The following is a 12,617-nucleotide window of genomic DNA, read 5'->3' on the forward strand; positions in this document are numbered from 1 at the left end:
AGAAATCAGCCCAAGCAGCAGAGCTGATAGCCTTGACAAGAGCCTGCGAACTGAGTGCTGGCCTATGTGTGAATATCTACACAGACAGCCGGTACGCCTTCGGAGTAGTGCATGACTTCGGTTTACTCTGGAGAGAGCGTGGGTTTTTGACTTCGCATGGAGTACACATTATGCACGGAGAACTAGTGCGTGATCTCCTAAACGCGTTGCTTTGCCCAAAGAAAGTAGCGATAATCAAATGCAGTGCACATAAAAAGGTCACTGACAAAGTGGGACAAGGCAATGCCTTTGCAGACGGTATAGCAAGACAAACAGCTATGTCTCGAAATGACTCCCCCATGTATGTATCGAAGTCGCAGGCCGAGCGATGGCATGATGCTAGAGCAGAGATACTAGACATCCAAAAATCAGCGACTGAAGCAGAACTTGTAGCATGGGCAGCAGAAAGGGTACTGGATGATGAGGGTTGTTGGAGGAGCAAGGATATGGAGAGATGGAAATTGCCTGCAGCTTACTTGCAAGCGATGGTCCAGATGACACATGGATTGGCACATGTTGGGGCTCTTGCAATCACTCGATTGTTAACACGAGTTTGGGAGCATCCTGAGATTGCCAATACTGCAAAGAGAGTAGTGCAGACCTGTTTGATATGTTTACAGCACAATCCTGCAAAAGGGACGCATACTCCGAAAGGAGGGTTCGTTCCACCTTCCGCACCATTCGAGGTACTTCAAATGGATTACATCCAGCTTGAGCGTTGCAATAACCTTAAGTATGTCCTAGTGGTGGTGTGTGCCTTTAGCAAATGGGTTGAGGCCTTCCCCACGAAAGATAATACAGCTTTGACAACAGCAAAGGTTCTGCTCAAAGAGTACTTCCCTCGATTTGGAGTTTGCAAATTTTTGTGGAGCGATAATGGTCCTCATTTTGTTGGGAAAATTGTGGAGTATGTGCTAAAGGGGCTGGGGATCCAGCAGAAGTTTCATGCTGTGTTCCACCCTCAGTCAGCAGGTCTTGTCGAGCGGTACAATGCTACGTTGAAATTAAAACTGGCTAAGATTGTGACGTCCACGTCATTGAAGTGGCCGGATGCCTTGCAGCTAGCATTACTCTCTCTTAGATCAGTGCCCCCACTCTCAAACTGGCCTCACACCGTATGAAGTGGTGTTTGGAAGGCCTATGAATATATGGGGAGTTCCTAAGCCGCGATTGTTACATGATGTGCCTTGTATAATGATGAACGATTATTTGGCACGATTAACAAATGATTTGCTTTCTATTCACCAACAGGTGCGAGAAGCGCTCCCTGACAATTCCATTGGAGAGGCTCATAATCTCCGTCCTGGAGATTATGTCATGATTAAGTCGTTTGAGAGAGCGAACAGCTTGGAACCGAGGTGGCGTGGCCCCGAGCAAGTTCTTCTGGCGACTCGAACGGCTGTGTGAGTGACCAACAGAAAGTGGTGGGTGCATTCAACTCACTGCCGTCGCGTCTCTCCGGACCTGGTGAATTCTACTGTGTTGTCCGACTACAAAGAGATCTTGGACAAAGAAAAGAGCCCAGCTGTGAGATCGGCCGAATCTGAGGGAGCCTTCCCGGACCACACTGTTTCTGGACGACAGCGCTACGATCTGCGGGCGAGATAGGAAGAAGATTTTTTTTTTGTGCGAGACTGGTTGGTTACCGCTCTGGGGTTTGTGAAACGGAAGCCGGGAATCTCAAGGGGGGGGGATCAGTTCTGCCAAGAGTAGCGACACCCGTCTTGACCCTGGAGAAGAAAACAACGGCTACCTCGGAGCTCAGCACTAACGTTTTTTTTTTTTTGTAGTTGTGTACTTGAAACATTGTGAACTTTTGAACTATGGCGTCTTCTGCATCACGAGACAAGAGAATTCTTGGTGCCATTTTGTTCGTATTGACAATTGTGGTGATAGCAGTGATAGCCTGGGTAGTAGAACTTGTGGTGCCTGTACGAGAACATTTGCTGCCAACTACCCCGGCTCCATCAGAACATTTTCACTTCACCCTACCATATCATGAAGAACGGCACCGACAGACTTACTTGAACAATAGCTTCATTCAAATCTTGCATCATACTCATAATATGACAAACACTTCTAACTGTTGGGTGTGTGGGATGTTGCCTGGACATCAGAAGAAAGGGGGCACACCGCTCATCCCACTCCCGTTTTCCCACAATGGTTCCTGTAATGCTTGGTACACTCTTCTATTCACTCTACGCTGGCCAACGAAAGGGGGGTGTTGTTCCGTTTGAATAAAATATGTTACCATGACAGGGATGGCTATCCACAAGCTGAAGGTACTCTGTTCGAATGGGAGGAGTACTGTCCCGACAATGTCTCTGCACCCCGGGTTTACAGTAATCAAAGGAACATTAATATGTCCAGTTCTCATGTTATAAATGTCATAGATACTAAGGCTGATCTCTGTATACGCAATAAAGGTACAATCCCGGTTGGAAAAAGTAAATGTAACACCACACTTACATTTGACAGTCCGAATGGTATATCATTTGTGGCATCTCGAAATACATACTTCATTTGTGGTAATAAAGGTTATCATCAGCTCCCGTTAGGATGGCTAGGTACATGCTATATCTCATTTGTATTGCCCCCTGTATGCATTGCCCCACCAATGTACCATAATGATTATGTCCTATACCACGATTTTGTGTTAAATAGAGTTAGACGTGCTGTGGTCTTGGATGATATTGACCAGACCGATACTGCCTTACAACAATATGTAGATTTCAATTTGGGATTGTTTTCCTTTGTGGGGGCTGCTCTGAATAGTCGGAAAATACGACGACTGACCCGTGTCGTTGAGGCTGTAGTAAATGATACTGCTTTTGCATTGGGGAATATAACGGAAGAACTTCAAATATCCAGAATTGTTACGCTTCAGAACCGAATGGTTCTTGATGTGTTTCTAGCTGATCGAGGGGGGGGCATGTAGAATTATCGGAAGTAGCTGTTGTGTGTACGTGCCTGATAACTCGCCATCTGTATATGATGCTATTTCCAAACTCCACAAAATTGCTGCTGAAATACACCCGGACAATGGTACATGGACCCTTTCGGGGTGGTTCTGGTCAATGCTTAGTACTTGGGGCTGGAAGCTACTAACGATTTTATGTATCATAGTTGGGATACTATTCTTTGTGTGTTTATGAATACAGTGTGGCCCTGCATTATGTTCTATGTGTTTATCAGCTTGTATTCCATCTAGGCGAGCTCTTGCCCAAAAAGAATTGATGCTTCATAAAGAAGTAGCTCAAATAATGTCAATTGATATTGAAGATGAGTATCCCGACTACGTCCACTATGAGGTAGCTTCAGCTAAACGCTAAAAGGGTCGTCTGTCGTAATTTGACAATGGCCGGGTTAGCGCTTAGCTTTGCTATACGTTATTTCCCTTAACTTGGCCTTATTTGAAAACGCCATTTTGTATGTTACGGCGCCCATTTGAGGGAATTAGCGGCCTCGTGGTCAGCATGCCCTTTATTTATTTATTTATTTATTTATTTATTTATGGAATTTTTAATGCACAACTAATACCCAAGGGTGTCTAGGCGCAGTATGATACTTTAGGATACAGTGATCAGCACACAAACTTATTGGTTGAAGAGCCAAGTCTTCAATGCCCTACGGAAACAGATGAGAGTAGGGGCAGTTGTGATATGCGAAGGGAGAGAGTTCCACAATCTGGGAGTTGCTACCAAGAATCGTCTGTCACCCCAGGTGGCGGTTCTTGTTCGGGGAACAGATAGTAGACAACTAGCTGCTGATCTTAGGTTCCTTATAGGGGTGTATACCTGAAATGCCTCTTTTAGAAACTTCGGGCCAGTATGATGAATGGCCTTATAGGCAATGCATAAGGCTTTAAATTTGATCCTGCTCTCCACTCTTAGCCAATGAAGATGGCGTATAGCTGCCGAGATGGACTGGAGCCTGGGAATGTTGAGAAGGATTCTGGCTGCCATATTTTGAACAGATTGGAGCTTGTTCAGAATATATTTATGAGTGTTGAAAAAGAGGGCATTTCCGTAATCAAGCTTGGAAAACACCAAGGTGGTAATTAGGGTTTTTCCAGCTGATGCTGGTAGGTACGGTAGCAGCTTTTTTATCTTTTTCAACGTAAAAAAGGCAGCTGAGACAACCTTATTTACATGATGTTTGAAGGATAGATGTTTATCAAAGATCACTCCAAGATTCCTGACCTTTGCGACTGGAACCGGAGGAGGACCCATCTGAGTAGGCCACCAAGTCGGGGACCATTCTGGAGAGATGTTACCAAAGGTCATAACCTCCGTTTTCTCCGTGTTCAGTTTTAGGCAATTACTATGCATCCATGCTTGTACCTCCAGTATCCCCTCCTGAAAATTGGCTGCCACCATTGGGCCGTTCTTATGCACCGCCAACACAAGTTGGGTGTCATCAGCATAGGTAGTTAGGCGCATCCCATGAGATTTTATGACCCTTGCCAAGTCTGCGACATAAATGTTAAAAAGCGCAGGACTTAACGACGATCCTTGGGGGACCCCTTTGTCCGTGCCAATGACCACTCGAGTTTGCCCAGCAACAGGCTATTTTTAGTAACGGTCAAGCCTGTACATGCGCAGTTCTAACTGACCAGTCACCCCTTAGGAATGTTATGCGAAACTGACCAGTGGTGTTGTAACCCCTCCCATGAGTTGGCTGTGTTCCAAAAATGACCATATATGTACCTAAAACTCTGTAACCATGTACCGCCTACCTTTTTATTACTGTAAATCTGTATAAAAGAAGGACTCACACCAACGTTTGGTGTGATACTTCTTGCATTACCGAAGGGTGCTGTAGGAATGTACCACCACTCCATGGGGTCTTAATAAACTTGTCTTTTGTACTTTTCAGTTTCCGTGCCAACAGTTCTTTTGGTGTAAGTGGGTATTTCTGCGGAGCATGTAGGCCTTGGGAACCCAATACCACACAGGGAAGGCATGGCTTGGCAGTTCGGGCTGGATTGTTCCCATGAGGCACAGGGTCAAACTGATTTCCCTATGGCCATGTCTGAACTGGGGTGGTGTGGAGTGCAAAAAAACAAAGGATTTAGGCCCAGATCTCTGTACTGGGGCGAATGTATGGCATTGTTCTGCATTCTGTCCATCAACTGTGGTTTTTGCATTTGTCACCCCGAGTGGGATGGATATGCTCAGACGTGAGTCCCATGCTCTCCACACCACTGGATTCAAGCAAGCCGGGCTGAAGACGGCTGGAATGCCAGAAACCGGTCCTCGGAAGCTTGTTTCCTGTCCAGGGAAGGCATGGCTTGGCAGTTCGGGCTGGAGTGTTCCCATGAGGCACAGGGTCATACTGTTTTGCATATGGCCATGTCTGAACTGGTGTGGTGTGAAGTGCAAAACAACAATGGATTTAGGCCCAGATCTCTGTACTGACGGTGAATGAATGACATTGTTCTGCATTCTGTCCATCAACTGTGGTTTTTGCATTTGTCACCCCGAGTGGGATGGGTATGCTTAGACGTGAGTCCCATGCTCTCCACACCACTGGATTCAAGCAAGCCGGGCTGAAGTCGTCTGGAATGCCAGAAACCGGTCCGCGGAAGCTTGTTTCCGGTCCAGGGAAGGCATGGCTTGGCAGTTCGGGCTGGACTGTTCCCATGAGGCACAGGGTGAGACTGATTTGCATATGGCCATGTCTGAACTGGGGTGGTGTGGAGTGCAAAAAAAAGATGGAATTAGGCCCAGATCTCTGTACTGGGGTGAATGTATGACATTGTTCTGCATTCTGTCCATCAACTGTGGTTTTTCCATTTGTCACCCAGAGTGGGATGGGTATGCTCAGACGTGAGTCCCATGCTCTCCACACCACTGGATTCAAGCAAGCCGGGCTGAAGCGGCCTGGAATGTCAGAAACCGGTCCTCGGAAGCTTGTTTCCGGTCCCGGGAAGGCATGGCTTGGCAGTTCGGGCTGGGCTGTTCCCATGAGGCACAAGGTCAGACTGATTTGCATATGGCCATGTCTGAACTGGGGTGGTGTGGAGTGCACAAAAACGATGGATTTAGGCCCAGATCTCTGTACTGGGGTGAATGTATGACACTGTTCTGCATTCTGTCCATCCTCTGTGGTTTTTCCATTTGTCACCCAGAGTGGATTTGGTATGCTCAGACGTGGGTACCATGCTCTCCACACCACTGGATTCAAGCAAGCCGGGCTGAAGACGGCTGGAATGCCAGAAACCGGGCCTCGGAAGCTTGTTTCCGGACCAGAGAAGGCATGGCTTGGCAGTTCGGGCTGGACTGTTTCCATGAGACACAGGGTCAGACTGATTTGCATATGCCCATGTCTGAACTGGGGTGGTGTGGAGTACAAAAATGATGGATTTAGGCCCAGATCTCTGTACTGGGGTGAATGTATGACATTGTTCTGCATTCTGTCTATCAACTGTGGTTTTTGCATTTGTCACCCCGAGTGGGATGGGTATGCTCAGACGTGAGTCCTATGCTCTCCACACCACTGGATTCAAGCAATCTGGGCTGAAGATGGCTGGAATGCCAGAAACCGGTCATCGGAAGCTTCTTTCCGGTCCAGGGAAGGCATGGCTTGGCAGTTCAGGCTGGACTGTTCCCATGAGGCACAGGGTCAGACTGATTTGCATATGGTCATGTCTGAACTGGGGTGGAGTGGAGTGCACAAAAACGATGGATTTAGGCCCAGATCTCTGTACTGGGGTGAATGTATGACACTGTTCTGCATTCTGTCCATCCTCTGTGGTTTTTCCATTTGTCACCCAGAGTGGATTTGGTATGCTCAGACGTGGGTACCATGCTCTCCACACCACTGGATTCAAGCAAGCCGGGCTGAAGACGGCTGGAATGCCAGAAACCGGTTCTCAGAAGCTTGTTTCCGGTCCAGGGAAGGCATGGCTTGGCAGTTCGGGTTGGACTGTTCCCATGAGGCACAAGGTCAGACTGATTTACATACGGCCATGTCTGAACTGGGGTGGTGTGGAGTACAATAAAACGATAGATTTAGGCCCAGATCTCTGTACTGGGGTGAATGTATGACATTGTTCTGCATTCTGTCCATCAACTGTGGTTTTTGCATTTGTCACCCCGAGTGGGATGGGTATGCTCAGACGTGAGTCCCATGCTCTCCACACCACTGGATTCAAGCAAGCCGGACTGAAGGCGGCTGGAATGCCAGAAACCAGTCCTCGGAAGCTTGTTTCCGGTCCAAAGAAGGCATGGCTTGGCAGTTCGGGCTGGACTGTTCCAATGAGGCACAGGGTCAGACTGATTTGCCTATGGCCACGTCTGAACTGGGGTGGTGTGGTGTGCAAAACAACAATGGATTTAGGCCCAGATCTCTGTACTGGGGTAAATGTTTGACATTGTTCTGCATTCTGTCCATCAACTGTGGTTTTTCCATTTGTCACCCCGAGTGGGATGGGTATGCTCAGACGTGAGTCCCATGCTCTCCACACCACTGGATTCAAGCAAGCCGGGCTGAAAACGTCTGGAATGCCAGAAACCGGGCCTCGGAAGCTTGTTTCCGGTCCAGAGAAGGCATGGCTTGGCAGTTCAGGCTGGACTGTTCCCATGAGACACAGGGTCAGACTGATTTGCATATTCCCATGCCTGAACTGGGGTGGTGTGGAGTGCAAACAAATGATGGATTTAGGCCCAGATCTCTGTACTGGGGTGAATGTATGACATTGTTCTGCATTCTGTCCATCAACTGTGGTTTTTGCATTTGTCACCCCGAGTGGGATGGGTATGCTTAGACGTGAGTCCCATGCTCTCCACACCACTGGATTCAAGCAAGCCGGGCTGAAGACGTCTGGAATGCCAGAAACCGGTCCGCGGAAGCTTGTTTCCGGTCCAGGGAAGGCATGGCTTGGCAGTTCGGGCTGGACTTGTCAGGGCTGGACTCCGCAGGATCCGACTGTAGCAATATGGGGTCCACCTCCTGACCGCACCAACACCCCTTTTTTTACACAGGGTGTTCGAGTGATCAAGCGAGGGATAATAAGATAACAAAACAATAACCAGGAGGGGAAGGAAGGGGACAGCTGGGAAGGGATGGCTGAAATGAGAAAATACACACGGTTAATACACAGGCATTAATCCTACTCTCATTTCATTCTCGCTACCCTCCCCTTGTCCTGTATTCACCTGTATATTAGAAAAACACTGCTCCACTCGTTAATTAGCACCTCGTACTATCACGAACAAACAGCCCCCTATACGAAATAAAGACACATATTAATGTTATGGACAACGGTCAAAAGATTAAGCATAATGGAGACCACACCAAGAACCACACATACCCTCCTGGTTTGTTGGAAGTGTGAAAGCGTAAATATTCCCAAAGTATATATTCCACTCTTTAAGAGGTAGTTCCTTAAAAATGATAAGTGGTTCCCCCACAACAACGTGCTCTAAAGAAAAACGAACAGTTGTTCCCAAATAGAAATCAATACGTGTTGCCACACTCTGTACACGGTATGATGTAGCTTCCTACAACAATCATCCGCGAATCAGTCAAATAAGATATCCAAATACACCTACAGGTACGACTAACAAAGTTCCAATATTACCAAACACAGCAGAATGTAGGGCGCTACCCCATTATCCTCCGCTCTGGTGAGTTTGTTGTTACTTTCTCCCTTCGTCCTCGGAAAAATAGAACACTGGCTTAGCTTACCGTTTAACTCAGTGCTGAGAAGGAACAGATCGAACACAATCACAGCGAGCCCGCTGTAACACTCAACAGAGGTTCCTCCCTACTTCCTGCTCCGGAAGAACGAGACGCCAACAAAGAGCGTGGCTGTTCAAGTCACAGTCCGCCCTTCGGTACCTGTCGGCTATTGGCAGAACTCCGTTCCCACTGCCGATGGAAACTTTAACCTTTCTTTCTGCTAGGTCCTCAGAAGTCGCTCTGGATTTAGCGACACAACCTTCTTCCAGGAAAACTCCAGCAAATACAAATTACGTGCAACGTCTCAATGCCACGCCCCCTCTTTTATTCCACACTGCAGCACCGGGAATTCTGGGAGATGTAGTTCTACGCACTAGGCAGGTGCGATAAAGTTTGTGAATCCTGACAGGACTGTTCCCATGAGGCACAGGGTGAGACTGATTTGCATATGGCCATGTCTGAACTGGGGTGGTGTGGAGTGCAAAAAAACAATGGATTTAGGCCCAGATCTCTGTACTGAGGTTAATGTATGACATTGTTCTGCATTCTGTCCATCAACTGTGGTTTTTGCATTTGTGACCCCGAGTGGGATGGGTATGCTCAGACGTGAGTCCCATGTTCTCCACACTACTGGATTCAAGCAAGCCGGGCTGAAGATGGCTGGAATGCCAGAAACCGGTCCTCGGAAGCTTGTTTCCGGTCCAGGGAAGGCATGGCTTGGCAGTTCGGGCTGGACTGTTCCCATGAGGCACAGGGTCAGACTGATTTGCATATGGCCATGTCTGAACTGGGGTGGTGTGGAGTGCAAGAAAACGATGGATTTAGGCCCAGATCTCTGTACTGGGGTGAATGTATGACATTGTTCTGCATTCTGTCCATCAACTGTGGTTTTTCCATTTGTCACCCAGAGTGGGATGGGTATGCTCAGACGTGAGTCCCATGCTCTCCACACCACTGGATTCAAGCAAGCCGGGCTGAAGACGGCTGGAATGTCAGAAACCGGTCCTCGGAAGCTTGTTTCCGGTCCCGGGAAGGCATGGCTTGGCAGTTCGGGCTGGGCTGTTCCCATGAGGCACAAGGTCAGACTGATTTGCATATGGCCATGTCTGAAATGGGGTGGTGTGGAGTGCAAAAAAACGATGGATTTAGGCCCAGATCTCTGTACTGGGGTGAATGTATGACATTGTTCTGCATTCTGTCCATCAACTGTAGTTTTTGCATTTGTCACCCCGAGTGGGATGGGTATGCTCAGACGTGAGTCCCATGCTCTCCACACCACTGGATTCAAGCAAGCCAGGCTGAAAACGTCTGGAATGCCAGAAACCGGGCCTCGGAAGCTTGTTTCCGGTCCATAGAAGGCATGGCTTGGCAGTTCAGGCTGGACTGTTCCCATGAGACACAGGGTCAGACTGATTTGCATATTCCCATGCCTGAACTGGGGTGGTGTGGAGTGCAAACAAATGATGGATTTAGGCCCAGATCTCTGTACTGGGGTGAATGTATGACATTGTTCTGCATTCTGTCCATCAACTGTGGTTTTTGCATTTGTCACCCCGAGTGGGATGGGTATGCTTAGACGTGAGTCCCATGCTCTCCACACCACTGGATTCAAGCAAGCCGGGCTGAAGACGTCTGGAATGCCAGAAACCGGTCCGCGGAAGCTTGTTTCCGGTCCAGGGAAGGCATGGCTTGGCAGTTCGGGCTGGACTTGTCAGGGCTGGACTCCGCAGGATCCGACTGTAGCAATATGGGGTCCACCTCCTGACCGCACCAACACCCCTTTTTTTACACAGGGTGTTCGAGTGATCAAGCGAGGGATAATAAGATAACAAAACAATAACCAGGAGGGGAAGGAAGGGGACAGCTGGGAAGGGATGGCTGAAATGAGAAAATACACACGGTTAATACACAGGCATTAATCCTACTCTCATTTCATTCTCGCTACCCTCCCCTTGTCCTGTATTCACCTGTATATTAGAAAAACACTGCTCCACTCGTTGATTAGCACCTCGTACTATCACGAACAAACAGCCCCCTATACGAAATAAAGACACATATTAATGTTATGGACAACGGTCAAAAGATTAAGCATAATGGAGACCACACCAAGAACCACACATACCCTCCTGGTTTGTTGGAAGTGTGAAAGCGTAAATATTCCCAAAGTATATATTCCACTCTTTAAGAGGTAGTTCCTTAAAAATGATAAGTGGTTCCCCCACAACAACGTGCTCTAAAGAAAAACGAACAGTTGTTCCCAAATAGAAATCAATACGTGTTGCCACACTCTGTACACGGTATGATGTAGCTTCCTACTACAATCATCCGCGAATCAGTCAAATAAGATATCCAAATACACCTACAGGTACGACTAACAAAGTTCCAATATTACCAAACACGGCAGAATGTAGGGCGCTACCCCATTATCCTCCGCTCTGGTGAGTTTGTTGTTACTTCCTCCCTTCGTCCTCGGAAAAATAGAACACTGGCTTAGCTTACCGTTTAACTCAGTGCTGAGAAGGAACAGATCGAACACAATCACAGCGAGCCCGCTGTAACACTCAACAGAGGTTCCTCCCTACTTCCTGCTCCGGAAGAACGAGACGCCAACAAAGAGCGTGGCTGTTCAAGTCACAGTCCGCCCTTCGGTACCTGTCGGCTATTGGCAGAACTCCGTTCCCACTGCCGATGGAAACTTCAACCTTTCTTTCTGCTAGGTCCTCAGAAGTCGCTCTGGATTTAGCGACACAACCTTCTTCCAGGAAAACTCCAGCAAATACAAATTACGTGCAACGTCTCAATGCCACGCCCCCTCTTTTATTCCACACTGCAGCACCGGGAATTCTGGGAGATGTAGTTCTACGCACTAGGCAGGTGCGATAAAGTTTGTGAATCCTGACAGGACTGTTCCCATGAGGCACAGGGTGAGACTGATTTGTATATGGCCATGTCTGAACTGGGGTGGTGTGGAGTGCAAAAAAACAATGGATTTAGGCCCAGATCTCTGTACTGAGGTGAATGTATGACATTGTTCTGCATTCTGTCCATCAACTGTGGTTTTTGCATTTGTGACCCCGAGTGGGATGGGTATGCTCAGACGTGAGTCCCATGTTCTCCACACTACTGGATTCAAGCAAGCCGGGCTGAAGATGGCTGGAATGCCAGAAACCGGTCCTCGGAAGCTTGTTTCCGGTCCAGGGAAGGCATGGCTTGGCAGTTCGGGCTGGACTGTTCCCATGAGGCACAGGGTCAGACTGATTTGCATATGGCCATGTCTGAACTGGGGTGGTGTGGAGTGCAAAAAAACGATGGATTTAGGCCCAGATATCTGTACTGGGGTGAATGTATGACATTGTTCTGCATTCTGTCCATCAACTGTGGTTTTTCCATTTGTCACCCAGAGTGGGATGGGTATGCTCAGACGTGAGTCCCATGCTCTCCACACCACTGGATTCAAGCAAGCCGGGCTGAAGACGGCTGGAATGTCAGAAACCGGTCCTCCGAAGCTTGTTTCCGGTCCCGGGAAGGCATGGCTTGGCAGTTCGGGCTGGGCTGTTCCCATGAGGCACAAGGTCAGACTGATTTGCATATGGCCATGTCTGAAATGGGGTTGTGTGGAGTGCAAAAAAACGATGGATTTAGGCCCAGATCTCTGTACTGGGGTGAATGTATGACATTGTTCTGCATTCTGTCCATCAACTGTGGTTTTTGCATTTGTCACCCCGAGTGGGATGGGTATGCTCAGACGTGAGTCCCATGCTCTCCACACCACTGGATTCAAGCAAGCCAGGCTGAAAACGTCTGGAATGCCAGAAACCGGGCCTCGGAAGCTTGTTTCCGGTCCAGAGAAGGCATGGCTTGGCAGTTCAGGCTGGACTGTTCCCATGAGA

This window comes from Lissotriton vulgaris, chromosome 2_1 (genome assembly GCF_964263255.1).
Source record: "Lissotriton vulgaris chromosome 2_1, aLisVul1.2, whole genome shotgun sequence".
Lineage (NCBI taxonomy): Eukaryota > Metazoa > Chordata > Amphibia > Caudata > Salamandridae > Lissotriton > Lissotriton vulgaris.